Source organism: Ailuropoda melanoleuca, chromosome 4, assembly GCF_002007445.2.
Source record: "Ailuropoda melanoleuca isolate Jingjing chromosome 4, ASM200744v2, whole genome shotgun sequence".
Taxonomy (NCBI): domain Eukaryota; kingdom Metazoa; phylum Chordata; class Mammalia; order Carnivora; family Ursidae; genus Ailuropoda; species Ailuropoda melanoleuca.
The window spans coordinates 33,150,421-33,167,052 of record NC_048221.1 but is presented as its reverse complement, the minus strand read 5'-3'; the positions used below and the strand labels follow the sequence as shown (position 1 = coordinate 33,167,052).

The following is a 16,632-nucleotide window of genomic DNA, read 5'->3' as shown; positions in this document are numbered from 1 at the left end:
GTAGGATCCTTAAAAGGGGGGGAATGGTAAGTCAGGCTTCATCCAAATTAAAAACTTGCGCTCAGCAAAATATCCTGCAAGGGGATGAAAAGACTCAATAGACTGAGAAAAAATATTTGCAAAACACGTATCCAACAAAGGACTAGTATCTAGACTACAAAAGAATTCTCAAGCTCGCCAGGAAAAAAAATAAGCCAACTAGAAAATGGGCAAAAGACATAAAAAGACATTTCCCTAAAGAGGATATACTGATGGCAAGTAAACACGTAACATGTTCAACATCATTGGCCATTAGGGAAATGCAAATTGAAACCTCTTAAGATATCACGACACACTGATCAGAATGGCTAAAGTTAAAAAAAAAAAAATAGCGACCACACCAAATGCTGGAGGTGATGTGAAGAAAACGGATCACTCATGCATTTCTGGTGAGAAAACAAAATGTTACGGTCATTCTGGAAAGCAATTTGGCAGTTTTCCAAAAGGTTACATACTGAATCATTCCATTGATATAACGTTCTTGAAATGAGAAAATTATAGAAATGGATACCAGATTACAGTTGCCTGGGGTTAAAAAAGAGAGTGAGGGTGGGAGATAAGTGGATATAGCTATAGAAAGACAACATGGGAGACTCTTGCATTGATGGAAATGTTCCGTATCTTGACTGTGTCGGTTGTCAACGCGGTTGTGATATTGTACTGTAGTTTACAAGATATTACCATCAGGGGAACTGGGTAAAGAGTACACCGGGTCTCTCTGTATGAGTTCTTACAACGGCATGTATCTACAATTACCTCAAAAGGTCAACATTTTTTAAATATATGTTTTTTCTTTTGGGGCTTCTGGGTGAATGATTTCTAACTCCATGGACTTTTATAATGCATGATTAAGGGCTACTTCCTAGTAACCTAATAAGTGAATTATTCTGAGGTTTTTAAACCTGATATTCATTCATTAGAACTAGAAGATTATTCTGGCTTTCAGTTCTGAGTTCTGCTAAGAAAACGGTCTCTGTCATGGTTTCAGAGAACTACGAAGCTCTCACTGTGTGGAGCCACTGTCTGACCATTGGAATCCCTGAGCCTTGGGGATAGAATGCGTCGTAGTGTGTTATCTAACTTGACCATAATTTTCAATTTCTCTTCATAGCATTTTTGGTTGTTTTTGTTTTTTTTTTAATCTTAAATTACTCTTGGTTTAGCCTTCCAGTTGATGGAGTTTGTGGACTTGTTTGCTTAACTCAACAATATGTAGAAATTCCTATTTGTATGAGCAATATGTCTAGCATATAACTTTCCATTAACTCGACTTGCACATATCTTTGTGTTGTGGTTAAGAATGAGTCATCCGGGGCGCCTGGGTGGCACAGCGGTTAAGCGTCTGCCTTCGGCTCAGGGCGTGATCCCGGCGTTATGGGATCGAGCCCCACATCAGGCTCCTCTGCTATGAGCCTGCTTCTTCCTCTCCCACTCCCCCTGCTTGTGTTCCCTCTCTCGCTGGCTGTCTCTATCTCTGTCAAATAAATAAATAAAATCTTTACAAAAAAAAAAAAAAGAATGAGTCATCCTCCCCTGCATTGCTAAAGCCAGTATATACATAATCCCAACATAATTTGCTTAAACACTGACCCTTCCATATTATCACTGAATTATCTTTCCACTGGGAAGTGGGAGAGCTTGGTTAGGTGGACTGGGAAGACTTTTGCTCCACTAAGAGACCACAGCCAGAGAAGTATGAAGGCCCTGATCTTAGACTTTCTGGCTTAACGACTCATTTTCCTAGCTGAGTCGCATAGCAAACAGTCCAGATTGGGGTTGCGATACTTAAATGAAACAGGACAGAGATACGTCGACCACAGCGTGAATAAAAGGCAATGATGGCTGTCGTCATGAACGGTAATGATGCTGACCTGTATTACAGTCCAGGTGGAGGCTGTTCCTCTCTCAGGCCAAGGATGCACTGTTAAAAATACATTTTTATTTCCCACAGAACAAAGTGGGCTTTGTACATTTGCTGCTGCCATTTGTGGCGGAGAAGAACTTTCTCAGATTGCTTTGGAATGATGAAGAGTGCGTCTCTCATCCAAGAACTGAAATGATACGTTCAGGTGAGTCTGGAGTCCAAATCCTCAAAGGAGGGATTTAGGAGGGATTTAGCGTTTGGAAGGATCAGGTTTAAACCAAACAATCCCTTTGCAAAGAAATTCCATTCAAGTTCTTTCTTTAAAACAGGAAATTAAACAGAGTCATTATAAGGCAAAGTCAGGAGAGTGGTGGCATGGTTTCTCCCTACTGTTAGTGGCATGAATTTCATTTGGGGTCATCTGCCAATTGAAAACTCTATTTAAATTTGATCCTAGTAACCACAGCTCCTTGAAAGTACAACAATCAGAATTCTAGGCAAAATGTGGCATTTTAGAAACATATGATATACCTGAAGTCCAACTCCTTGCATCATTATCAAGATTTAAGTCCTCCTAGAGTATTGTTTTAAGTATTTCATTAAATTCACGGGCCTATTTCCAAAAATCTTGTAGCAGTGGAGAGGGCCAGATCATAGAACACGAATTCCTTCAAGACCCTGGTAGAGTTAACATACTTTATTAAAATTACTCAAGGCAAGCCAGAAAGCTGACCTGGTGAAGCAGGCATCAATTGGCACATTTTCCAGATGTTTTTATTTTTAAGTTTCATTAAGGGAATATCGGCAGAATCGCCAATGCTGTGTAAATGCAGCAAGATCGCACCCCACCCAGTAAATAACTCTTTCAATTGCTTTCAACAAAGCCTTCTCTCCAGAACTGAATTGCACATTGTTCTTTATGAACACAAGAAAGACTTCCTACACATCCTCTTAAATTCTTAGCAGGGCAGAATGTTGGTGAAAACTCCTCTTGAAACATTTGATGGTGAATACTTAAAATTAATCTGACTTTACTGGCATATTTTTTTTCTTTGAGCAAAAATAGGGCCTTTGGGGAAAATGATTAAACTCAGTCAAGGTCTTCGCTTGTCTTACTCAGTGAGATGTTCTCCAACAGATCAGAGAGTTAAAGAGGGTCTGGGGGTGGGAGCATGCCTGTCATAATTATGGAAGAGCAAGGGAGGGCTGTAGGAGATGAGGTTGGGGTAACAGGGCCACTCTCTATAGAGCCTTGTAGCCCTATGGAAATGCTTTGGCTTTTTACTCAGAACAAGAAAGGGGGCTTTCTGTGATTTTCCAGCAGAGCAGTGACAAGATACGGAGCTGGGTGTGGAGTCAACATCCCTGGGACCCCAGATCCCCAAATGGAAATCAGGGGCTGTTGGGAAGAGCAGAGGGGAGCAGATGCTGGGGAGAGAGCCAACAATGTGTACTGCACACTGGGTTTTCCCACAGTGAATGATAGAAAGAAAATAAAACAAACTATGCTTTTGAAACCAGGGATACTCACACATGTGTAACACACACATATACAGAGAGAGGGAGAAAGAGAACTTTTACATCCCACATACCTTCGTAGCCATGAAAAAAGTGAACAAAGTATAGAAACAAAAGAATTGAAATGACTGAAGTGCTTTGATCAAAACTAATTTTTTTTTTTTTAATTAGGGTGACTTTGAGGAGTTCAGACTCCTCAGGAGTACATCTTCTTGGTTCCATCTGTCCAATGTTTCAGGAAACAGTCTGTTTTGGCAGTTAACTGTGTCTACAATTCTTACATAAAATATGTTAAACATCTGTCCCTGATCAACTAAAATATCACTGCCTTTATTGTGTCTAATGCTGGCCCATCAAACTATAACTTACAAGAGAGGATTTTTTTTCCCCAGCGCATCTTAAGAAGAAGCATAATCATATTCTCAGGGCTAAGTGGGAAAATTACAATATAACCATTTCAGTATAACAGTTTCTTTGTAGACAGGTATCATTAATTTGGGGACCACATGGGATGAATTTGACCCAACCCTGATTTAAATATATGTCCATCCTTGTTTGCAGCTTGTAGCTTTGAGGTATCTCTTTTTCGTTAGCCAGAGCAATACCAAACCCATCATCCATGCAACAGTGATCTCTCCTGTGTGCTAACATGCTGGCCGAAGTGGAATTTCTACATAGCCATGATTCTGAAACACCCAAGGCAGTCCTTTAGGAAAGGTTCTCTCTACACATAACACCGTGAATACTGTTTCTTATTGAGACTCTATTGTGTGCCAGGTACTGAGTGGAGCTCTTCACATACCATAGTCCAGCTTCACCCCTTATAGCTGTGTGACCTTGAGTCATGCACTTAACAGCTCTGAGCTTTAGTTTCCCTGTCTGTAAAATGGGGAGAATTTCATAGGGTTGTTGTGAGGATTAAGTGAGTTAAGGTATGTAAATTGCTTAGAATAGTACCTGGTATGTCATAAGCACTAAAGGTGTAGCCTATTGATAATCTAATAATCCTCATGGCAGAGTTATAAAATAATGCCATTATGTTTCCCACCTTACTGATCAGAGGTAAGAGAAGATAAATGACAATAGCAATGATCATGATATATTACTAACAGCTGGGCTAAGCAAGTTATATACATTATCACTAATCTTTACCACACCCTTATTCCCATTGGGAAGCCAAGAGGTTAAGGTCATATGGCTGGATTGATGGAACCAGGACTCAAATCCAAGTCTTCCGATAGAAATATCTGTGCTCCGTTACACCAGGCTACCTCTATCCTTTGGGAGTTTGGTCTACTGGTAGAAATCAATTCTAAATCTGAGTCTTCATAAATCGGCCAGTGTATTTTGAATAACTTCTTTTCTTCCGTTAACCAAATGAATAAGTTTGGCATATTAAGATCAGGATTTTTTTTTTTTAATTTTAAACTGTATCCTTGTTCGCCAATACTATGTTTTCGTCTATTTTTCCCTTTGGGTAAAAAGTGAAAGTGGTTGTTAAAATGGACTTTAAAAGTGCTTCTTGATATTAAAGCCTATCTCAGGAAATGACTTGGCCACGGGAGGATGGGTGGTGCACTAATACGGATTGAACGCAGGGAGTCCCTGCGTGCCGGAGCCAATATTTTCTTACTTCAGCAACAGTTTCAAAGCAATAGAATATTAATGTGAGCATGGGTTAAACTATTTTCACACTGTGCGGTTCAGGGATGATCCTGCATGGAATCATCTGGGCTGGTACTTAGTAAAGGGCAGATCGCTGGGCTGAACTGGCTGAGTCCAGAGGTTGGAGGTAAGAGTCAGCCATCTGCATTCTTGCAAGTCTCCCCTGTGATCCATGTGCACGGGCCAGGTTGGACTGTTGCTTCATACATCGGACTTTCCCTCATTCTCATCATCTTTAGCACAGGCTCCCAGAATCGGAATGGGGACCTTTACACACCAATAGTCAGATATCAGGAAAGCTCTGATCAGTAGTCAATAAGAGGTAGAGAGCAAAGCAGGTGGGAAATTACAGTGAGGAGAGATCGTGTCACACTTTAATCCCTTGAAGCTTCTCTCTCTCTCTCTCTTTTTTTTAATTATGTTCAGTTAGCCACCATAGAGTACATCATTAGTTTTTGATGTAGTGTTCCATGATCCATTAGTTGCACGCATTTTTCACTAGTATAACACCCAGTGCTCATCACAGCACATGCCCTCCTTAAGACCCATCACCCAGCTAACCTATCGCCTCACCCTCCTCCCCTCTGAAACCCTCAGTTTGTTTCCCAGAGTCCACAGTCTCTCATAGTTTGTCTCCCTCTCTGATTTCCCCTCCCTCAGTGTTCCCTCCCTTCCCCATGGTCCTCCGTGCTACTCCTTATGTTCCACATATGAGTGAAACCATATGATAATTGTCTTTCTCTGCTTGACCTATTTCACTTAGCATAATCCCCTCCAGTTCCATCCATGTTGATGCAAATGGTAGGTATTCATCCTTTCTGATGGCTGAGTAATATTCCATTGTACATATGGACCACAACTTCTTTACCCATTCATCTGTCAAGAGCATCTCGGCTCCTTCCACAGTTTGGCTATTGTGGACATTGCGGCTGTGAAGATTGGGGTGTGTGTGCCCCTTCTTTCTTTGAAGCTTCTGTTATGTGAGAAGTCCAGCCATGAGCTCGATGGTCCAGGGAAGCCTGGATGCAAGGTTTATCCTCCTTGGAGAAATTGAATTTATTCCTGGAGTATATATTCCAGGAATTGAATATATTCCTCTTTTGAGCCAAGCTCCACAATGAGAAGACGGGGAGGGCAGGGGAGGTAGAAATAATACCAGTGGCCCAATAATCGAGGACTTACGATAGACCCCCACCTGCCAAACACTTTGCGTGCAGCATCTCACTTTACGCTCACAACCTAAGAGTTAGGTCCTGTTTTATGCTCCTTTTGCAGATGAGTGAACAGAAGCACAGAGGAGCTGAGTAATTTGCCCCAGACTGCTCAGATAGTGGGACCGAAGCGTAACACCACTGTTCACTTCTCTGCTCAGCTTCAGGAGTTTGGCCTCAGTTAGTCACAAGAGCCCATATACTGCTTGTCCGCTGATTCATTCACTTAGATACATATATGTAGAAAACCACAAAAGCAGAGTATGTTTTCACTGTCATGCCTTTGGTGTTTGAATATGGCTATAACTGGGGCTAAGTTGAAACTGACCAGTAGCAAGTAGGTCTGAAGCCCAAACAGATGGCAATCTGGTGAATACTGACCACATTTCGGTTTATGGGGATTCTAGGCTTTTTTTTTTTTTTCCCCTAAGACCAGGACAAACCCAGCAAAGCCACAGCCAGCTCTATGTCTGTGTTGTTAAATGTAGGTGATGCTTTAGGTAATCACCATGTGCCACGCGCTGGGTGGGAATCTCCCACATATTTCTTCATTTAACCATCAGAACAATCCCAGTACAGAAGTGACTAAAGTGATCCCACTCTCCTGATGAGGCAAATGAGTGAATCCTTCAGAGTGAGGTCTGCGTGACCCCAGAGCCGAGCTACCCTGCTGTATTGGTCAGGGTTCTCCAGAGAAACGGAACCAGTAAGACTATATAGATATACATAGACGAGGAGATTTTCTACAGGAATTGGGTCACACAATTATGGAGGCTGAGAAGTCCCACAGTCTGCCATCTATAAGCTGGTGACCCAGGAAAGCCAGTGCAGTCATTCGGTCTGAGTTCAAAGGTCCAAGAACCAGAGAAGCCAGTGATGTAAGTACCTGTCTGAGTCTCAAGGCCCAAGAACTAGGAGCATCCACGTCCAAGGGCAGCAGATGGATGTCCCAGCTGAAGTAAAAAGAGAGAAAATTCAGCCTTCCTCTGCTTTTGGTTCTATTCAGGCCCTCAGTGGACCTGATGGCGCTCACCCACATTGGTGAGGGCAATCTTCTTTACTCCATCTACAGATTAAATACTGATCTCGTTCTGAGTTACCCACACAGACGCATCCAGAAATGATGTTTGACCAGCTATCTACATGTCCCTGACCCCACTCAAGTTGACACATAAAAGTAACCATCACACCTCCCTTTCCAGTATGGACTACACTGACATGGAGGTAGAGGGTAGGAAGAAGCAGGAGATTAGAATTCCAGTTCTAACTTTGCCATTTCCACACCTGGCAATTCTGGGACAGTCCCATGTCCCCTATGACTTCAGTCTCTCCCATTCATAAAATGCAGATATTGCCCTAATTATCTTACAAACCACCAATCATTCTTTCAAAACCCTGAAACTTACTGTGAGAGAAGCCAAAAGTCTACATTTTTTTTCCCGAGAAACACAATTCAGTAGGCATTCAGTTGTCATAGTGGCCACATATGAACAGTTTCAAGGAACAAAATTGTAGTACTTTTACAAAAATGCATTAGATGTGACATTCATTTTTGTCTTGTAACTGGAATAAAATTCCCACATCCCATCAAGAAATCTTCTCCCCACTCCTGGAGTGAAAACTGTTCACCTAAATAATATTTATGATTTCGTTGCTTCTGACACTAAAATGTGACCAGCCTATGACCACGTTTCGCCTCAAAAGAGCAAAGGGAAGGTGTATCTTCTATAATTTTCATGTCATGTTGCATTTACCTGTTGTTTTCTAATACAAACAAAATCTTGGCTGGTAAGGACACCCAAAAGATACAGAAAGTACTGTAAGGTGTTTAAAATATGCTGAGAAACAAGTGCCCTGGTGATACTTAATAACACATATCATCAAATAAAACAGGTAATTAGCCATGATAATGGACATGTAAACATGACCTAATTAGCAGAGCTTCTCATTCCTATCTCTTGGTTTGGACAGTAAACATTTGGTCTATTGCTATCACACCCATGTGCATAATTTCTTAGTTGACTTTGGCGCCACTGGCTCGGCAGTAGTCAAGATGTCCAAAACAGTGGAGAGCAGTCACGATGCTGAAGCTTTTGTATTTGTACCATTGCCAGTGCACCAAAGATAACATACGCATGCCCTGGAATGTTCCCTGTTACCAAATCAAGCTTCTTATAAGAGTTACCTTCATGTGATGTCTGTGCTCCAGCACTTTCTGTAATCACATAGAACAGCACTTCACCCCATTCCTTCCATGACTCTGGGATGGAAGAAAGACTTAGCTCCTCAGTCAGCTGCAAAGTGCCTTCCACATCCATCAGTCTACCAGATCTGCTCAGGATAGAGTTCCCAATGACCACCCTATTGCCAAGACCAATAGATTACATTCTCCCCCATCCTTCTTGACCTCTTTGGTACTTTTTACTCTGGGTACCGCCCTCTAACAACGCACTCTGTTCTGTGATGCCCATCTCTCTTGGCCTTCCTCCTACATTGGTAGGAGGTCTTCCCCAGTTACTTTGCTGGTAACTGGTCTTCTCCAGTTACTTTGCTGGCTCTCTCCCCTTCTGCCCACTTAAAGTGGAACTTTACTGGTACTCTTCCACTCTTTTCCCTCCATGAATAATCATTATGAAATCTCATGCCCACAACAAATAGAATTAAGCTATTATTTCCTTTAGTTCTTACTGGCAGTGCCTTACCTCTGTCTCTTGTTACTTGTCTCTTGGATTATTTCAATGCCCTCCCAATTTTTCTCCTTGCTCCCATTTTGACATCCATTCTGTACCAGTATTTCCAAATTGTATGCTTGATCCTGCTGTTCTATGTTCTCTGTCCTCTGGGCTTCTTTTCACAAAGTCATCTTGGGTACGAGGCAGTTAGGGTGGTTTGTGACTCCCCAGGGCTGGGTGACTCCAGGGGCTGAGGTGAAAAAAGTGATGGCTCCTATCACAAACAGGTTTTCCTGAGAGACAGGTATATAAAGACCAGACTGAGAGGAGGGTGACTCTCCCAGGATCTTCCAGGAGCAGGGGTCTTGTCCCCTGAAATGTGATTGCCACAATGTATTCTGATCATTAATAACTGTTGTCAAGTTTCATTCTCGCATAAGGATAGTATGTGGACAAACATTGTAAGCAGGGAGAATCAGTAGCCACCTGACTTAAGGACACCAGGAAAGTCATTGAAATTCTTTTCATTTCCCTGCCAGCCTGTCATAGTGCCCACTTCAGTAAGATTAAATTAAGTCGTTATAAAACCAAAGAAATAGAAACCTAGATTGAAGTTTAATGCTCTCTTACATAAGCAAAGTCCAAAGGTTAGCTGCCCAGGTGTGCTGGGGTGCTCCCTGGTCATAAGATACAGCCTTCTTCCAGCTTCCTCCTCCATTATCATCAACACACTACTTTAACCTCATGATACAACCTGGCTGCTTAAGTTCAGCCTTCAGGTCTGTGTTCCAGCCAATAAGAATTGGCATGAAAGATCAGACTACCTTCTATTAAGGATGCTTCCTGGAAGCTGCATAAACTGCTGTCTTTGCATACCGTTGGCCAAAAGTCAGTGACCTAGTCACCTTAGCTGCAAGGGAGGCTGGAAAATGTAATATTTTCTTTCGGGTGGTCATGGTCTCAGCTAAAGAATGGGCATTCCACTGTTAAAGAAGAAGGGGCAAGTTCAGCTATGGGAAGAATATCGCCCCCTGCTGTAGCACCTGCAAATCCTTCTTTGGAGACACAGACCTTTAGTCTGAAAGATTTTCAGTGATACCCAACATTCTTTATTAGGTACCCTTGTGATTCCTCCCCAGGCATTGATTCATCAATTCCCTTCCAGTGTGACATCAAGATAAAGGGGATGTCAGGACAGGAGGGAAGGTTACCACCAAAAGACAGAGGGGTTCTAAAACCAGAAGGAATGAAATGTCATATAAACACAATCCACTTAATAATTTCAGGGGGGAGAACAATAAAATAGAGAAGTTAGAAGCAATCCTGTGTGAACTCAGAGTCAATTTTCCTCTTATAAAATGGGAATAACTGGGTTATTGTGATGATGAAAGAATGAACATGTTTTAAAGTCACAAGTACCCTGCCCTGATGGGTCACAGACATTAATCAATGTTGCTATGACTAACTACAAATATTAGGTCAAACAAAAGCTGCCAGAAAGAAACCAGGCTCCAAATGTAGGTCTGATATTTTCTGTTAGCCCAGCTGATGGCAATTTGCTTGTTGTTTGCTTCATGAAGGTAGAAACAGGACCTGTCTTGTTCCCCATCAGATCCTTGGTGCCCAGCACAGTACTTGGCACATGACTGGGACTCAGGAAACAGTCCTTGAATTAAATGAGTGAGTGACCCAAAGAGGTCAGATAAACTGCAGAAAACGGCAAAGGACATCATAGTAGAGAGGGCATGTGAGTTCCAAATCAAATGAAGAGGAAACTAGCGTAGTGAACAAGGAGATTTTGAGAGCCGCTGGAAGAGAAGAGTTGACTAGCACATTCGATGCTGGCAGATATCTGGCAGAACAGCGATGCTTTTTTCCATGACTTTGGGAGTTTGACCTTTTTTGTTGTTTCTGAATTTGGGGTTTTAAGTTCTTCTTTGATGCTTTATACATTTGGATGGGAGAAAAATGTCAGCTGGAGTTGATGTAATTAATCGGGCAAACAAATACAGGCAGAGAAACCTGTTACACGAAATGACACCCATGAAGAAGTAACAGCCCCGTGTGCTATTGGCACCTTCCTCTGGTCCAGATCGTTCTTCCCTTGAATTAAACAACTCTCAATGTTTGTAAAGTTCTTGAGAAAATATGGTGACCACATGAAGAAAGTCAGTCAGCGCTTTCTGTTTATAGATTGTGACACTCTGTTAACGAGGTATTTACGGTGTCAGTACAGTCATTCCAGGTTTGTCACAGGACATTTAATACTCACCTGGACATTGTATCACGTAACCGCTGGAATGTGTAAATATTTCTCACCAGCATTACCGAGAGCTCCTACTGGACTAAAACCATATAATTCTTCTTTTGTCTTTGTAAGAAAGTTATATATATGTCACCAGATTACTTTTTCTCTCACATACACCTTGCCCCACCTTGATATTAGCTTGCTGCACCTTAGTAATCTTTTCACAAAGAGTGAGTCTCAGTTCATGATTCAAGTGTGCAAGGAATGTAATTTTATTTGTCCACACTTTGCCTTCATTACTGTTTCGAGTCCCTTCCCAACAAAGATGGAAGAAACTTAATCCCCAACGATTTAGGGTCTTTGCTCTTTGCCCATGGTTGCTGCTAATTCTACGGATGAGACTCAGCCTCTGCCAAGGCAATGAAAGGAAGTCCACCTGCTCCCCTGTTGACCCCTGTCCATGTAGCCGCGGCTGTGGGTGCCCCCTCCATCCCTGTCCGGGTATCTCGGGGAGGGGTGGGTCCAGTCCGTGAAGGGCAGTCCCCTTTAGAAGGGGGCAAGTATGAGGTGTCAGCAATAAACACCTCAACACCCAGGAGACCAGAGCATCAGCAGGGTTAAAGGATCTGTGCCAAGCACAGACAAGCCCAGCAGGTTGACCATTTGTCCAGCTTGCTGCTACATCGGCCCCGTTGCTACCACAAAGCCTCTTCAGATCCAGCGCTTGCTCTCATGTGCCTGTGGACACCCTCCAGGATGCATGGGAATTCTTATCCTGGAGTGGGGTAAACCGAATGAGGCCTCTAAGACCCTGTTGGCTGAGACGACATATGACATATGGTCATCTCTTTTCTAGAATCCTGCTGCCACATAAGAACTCTGCCTGGCAAAGTTTGGAACCCTTTCTTCTTGATCCCAAAACCCTATCTGCAGAGAGTGCCACCCCCTCTCCAGGTCTTGGGCTACAGAGTTACAGGTCATGCAGGGCAAATGAACCTGCATCTTAGCCCTCATGGCAAGCCTTGTCCCTCCTCACCCAGGCCAGAGATTCTTTTCTAATTCCAGGGGCAAAAAAACCTTGCTCTGACTGAATACATTTTCTCCCAAATCTGCTGACTACACCATGAGTCTTTTCTCTTCCTCCATTGTCTTGGTGGATGCTATTTAATAAAAATAGAATGTGAACCACAATGGTGAGCCGCACACATCACTTTCTAGTAACTCCATTTATTTTTTAAAAAGGAAATAAGTGAGATTAATTTTAACCGTATGTTTTACTTAGCCCAATAAAATACTATCATTTCAACATATAATTGATTTTTAAAACTAATAATGTAGTATTTTACATTCTGTTCTTGTACTAAGTCTTTGAAATCCAGCTTGTATTGTATACTTACAACACCGGAGCAACCACATTTCGGGCAGTCAGCTGCCACACGTGGCTGGTGGCTACCATATTGGTCAGCACAAGTGTACGCCGTGAGTCTTCCTTTCTGTTCTTTTGTCGTCTAATTTTTAAAAACGCAAAATCCAGAAGAGTCCCCTTTCTCTCTGCTTTTCTGCTACTCTGTTTCCTGAGGCAGTGAACCCAAAATGGACAACTTCCCAAATGAGGAACATTGTTATGGGATAAAAACAAATTCTGGAAAAGGGATGGGGAAACAAAGATTAGTAATTCACAGATGTTATCCCACCATGGTTTATTAATAAATTATTTATGGTTTATTATAAATTTATCATTTATGGTATTTTACTATAGCATATTTTATTATGTTAATATAAAATCTTGTTATGTATTAGTATTATGTATTATATAATGCTATCCTACTATTATTTATTGAGTGCCTACTATGTGCACATTATAAAACTTATTTCTAAGACTTACAACAACCCAACATAGAAGTCATATGCAAATTTATCAACTGAAGGCACAAGCTCATAGAGGTTAAATAACTTGCTCACGATTGGGGATGACAGGATCACGATTCAAACCCACATCTTCCTGGTGGCCTCCAAATCCTTCACCCCTTCCACTGAGCCATACCGATTTCTTTCTCTTTCTGCTTGAACTATTTTGTTTTCCCTCCGCATAGCGGCTTTAGCAGAGCATGTAGAAAAAACTGCCTGCTGCCCCTTTGTGACCTTGGTTGAATTAGCTCTCAGAGTCCACCAGCAGGGGAACCCAGCAAGTCTGCAAAGCAGCTGTTGGGATAGCTGGTTCAACCAGAGATTGCCCTGGCCTTTGCTGCCATTCAAAGTGGGACCATCACTGCTGCCCATGTCAGGAGAACCTTCGTTTCTGATAAATGATGGCAGCTGGAATTGGAAAACTCATGCCTACCTTTGGCAGCGAGCTATGGGCTCGTTTCCTCAAACTGACTGCCTGCACGTTCATAGGCACGATTGGATGTGAGTACTGGGTTCTCAGCCATCAGTCGGGATGCAATAGAGATGTGACTTGGGGTTTTAATCCTAGCTTAATCTTTTCTATAATAATTTTCATTCTTTATCTGAAGACAGCTATTTCTTTCATTTCTGCTCTGTGCCACACAGATCTAATTTTCTTTTTCCTTTTTGAGAGAGGGCAGTCCACAAAGTTCAAAGGGCTGCTTGAATTACCTGCTTCAGTTCTGCTTAACTCTTAGGTTGGTCTTCAGCATTTGAATTTGATTTTCTCCTTCTTATTAGCAATCCTAGGTTAGACCACATTTCATTTACCTACAACTATATAATTATTTACGCATCTGTCTGACCCATTTTTAGCAACTTGAGGGAAAAGATCCTGTCTTATCAACTTCTTTTTCCCCTTGGTCAATGCGTTCATTCAAAATATATTTATCAAGTACCTATAAGTATCCCAAGAACAGGTCTGCCAGAAAAGATACAAAGAAGGACACAATTTGGTCCTTACCCCAAGGAGTTTAGAGCAGTGTTTCTGACGTGGAATGTGCATCAATTTTATAGGAAAGAGATTCCTTGAAAAAATGTCGTGTTAAATTAACCTCACCTCCACCCATCGACTCTGCAGGACTTCTCAGAGCCTTTAATATGCTGATGTGCACTATGAATCTCCAAAAAGAAAAATAAGATATATAACATTTCCTGAAGTGTTTTTTTTTAAAGACTTTTTTATTTTTTTTAAAGATTTTATTTATTTATTTGACAGAGATAGAGACAGCCAGCGGGAGAGGGAACACAAGCAGGGGGAGTGGGAGAGGAAGAAGCAGGCTCATAGCGGAGGAGCCTGATGTGGGGCTCGATCCCATAACGCTGGGATCACGCCCTGAGCCGAAGGCAGACGCTTAACCGCTGTGCCACCCAGGCGCCCCTCCTGAAGTGTTTTGACAATAGAATTGTTTCATGTCATACAATCACTTGGGACAAGCGTTTTATGGAACATATTTTAGGGAATGGCAGATTTGAGGCTAGAAGAGGGGAGGTAAATGGAGAAGTAATTACAATAATGCCAGCTAACAATTATGGAGTTCTTACTCCACGCCAGGTTCTGTGTAGATGCTGAGAAGAGGAGAACATCCTGAGGCCAGTAGAGAAGGCATCCTCAAGGAGAGGACTCAAGCTGGCAGTTGAAAGATTGGGCAAAGACTTACAGGTAGGTCTTGAAGAACATGTGTTGACAAGATGAGTAAAAAAGACATATGTGCACTCAGCTTTGTACGTGCTACCATTATAAATTTTAATAGTTTTGTTTTGTTCGTATGTTAAGGATCCAATTTGTAAATAACTCAAAATTGGAATTGTGGTGAGCTAATTCATGGCCCCCAAGATGTCTTTGTCCTAATTCCCAGAACCTGTGAATAAGTTATGTTAGATGGCAAGAGGCACTTTGCAGGTGTGATTAAGTTAAGGATTTTGACACAGGGAGAGTGTCCTGGGTTATTCAGGTGAGCCAAGTCTAACCCCAAGGGGCATCATAAGAGGAAGGCAGAAGATCCGAGACAAAAGACAACGTAACCACAAAAGCAGTAAAAGATTGGAAGAGGCTCTACTGCCCACTTCGAAGGTGGAGGAAGAATGCCAAAAGCCAAAGGATGTAGGTAGTCTCAGGAGCTAGAAAGGACAAGGAAGCGGATTCCCCCGAAGCCTCCAGAAGGAGCATAATCATGGGGACCTATTTTAGACTTCTGACCTCCAGCACATTCCATTAATAAATCTGTGTTGTGTTTAAGCCACTAAGCCTGTGGCATTTTGTTCCAGCAGTTACGCAGTAATAGGAAACTAAGGCAGAATATAGTTTTTCTTTATTTTTAAAACACACTTTAAAAAATTATTGACAATTCCAAATAGCTCTTGTTTATATGAGTTAGGACTACTGCTGTTTGCCATATTAGAAATCCAAACTTAGAATGTGGTAAATAATTCATGTATTTAAAATGGCAATAATAGGGGCGCCTGGGTAGCGCAGTCGTTAAGCGTCTGCCTTCGGCTCAGGGTGTGATCCCGGCGTTCCGGGATCGAGTCCCACATCGGGCTCCTCTGCTATGAGCCTGCTTCTTCCTCTCCCACTCCCCCTGCTTGTGTTCCCTCTCTCGCTGGCTATCTCTTTGTCAAATAAATAAAATCTTTAAAAAAAATAAAATAAAATAAAATGGCAATAATCAGCTCACTACATGGCAACAGAAAATGCATATTTTTAAGAAAAATAACTATATTATCTAAAACAAAAAAAAAAGAAGAGGAGCCTTATTCCATATTTTTGCTCATTTTTTTAATGGTTAGCTTAATAGAAGGCAGCTGGATTCTAATAAACTGCTTCTGCATTCCATCTGTCATGATATCACACATCAGGTAGCCTCTGGAAAACTCCAGTGAGTGAAAGAGCAAATAATGAGCATGAAAGCCATTTTGACCTCACAGACCCCCTGACAGACTCCCCAGAGTCTCCAGACCACAAAGTGAAGATCCCTAATACAGAGAATGGACTGTGTCCCTGGCACCCTTTGCCAGACAGGCAGTCTGTCTCAATCCTCACAACAATGCAGTATGGCAGGCACTCATATTAACCCATTATAGAGATGAGGATGTGGAGATTTGAACAAGGTAAATAACCGGACTTGGGCGACATACTGGTGGAGTCAAAATTCCAACCCAGGAAGCATGACTCCACATCCCAGGATGTTTCTGCCACCACTCCACTGTCCCCAGTTATCCTGATAGACTGTTAGTGGCCATCATTAACCCGTGTGTGTAGGACTCCCTCTTTTCTGCTTTTTTTTCTTCTAGATCAGACCACCTGCCAAGCTCTTTAGACCACACATCACATTTTGTCTAGATATCTGCATTTCAACTTTTAATGAGTTGTAGAATCACTAAGCTGGAAGAGAGTTCAAAATCCTTCCCCTTCATTGAACCTTTGGAGAAACTGAGGCCCCAAGGAGGAAAGTCACTAGCCCATGA

General features: G+C 42.0%; 1 long non-coding RNA gene across 1 annotated transcript; it reads left to right on the top strand.

The window, feature by feature from the left end:
- The first annotated feature begins 1,636 nt into the window (after nucleotides 1-1,636).
- LOC117801781 lies at nucleotides 1,637-14,825 on the top strand. The gene is made up of 3 exons (XR_004624498.1): nucleotides 1,637-1,896; nucleotides 1,991-2,108; nucleotides 14,720-14,825. It is a non-coding gene; the product is annotated as an uncharacterized LOC117801781 (long non-coding RNA).
- The last annotated feature ends 1,807 nt before the right edge of the window (nucleotides 14,826-16,632 follow it).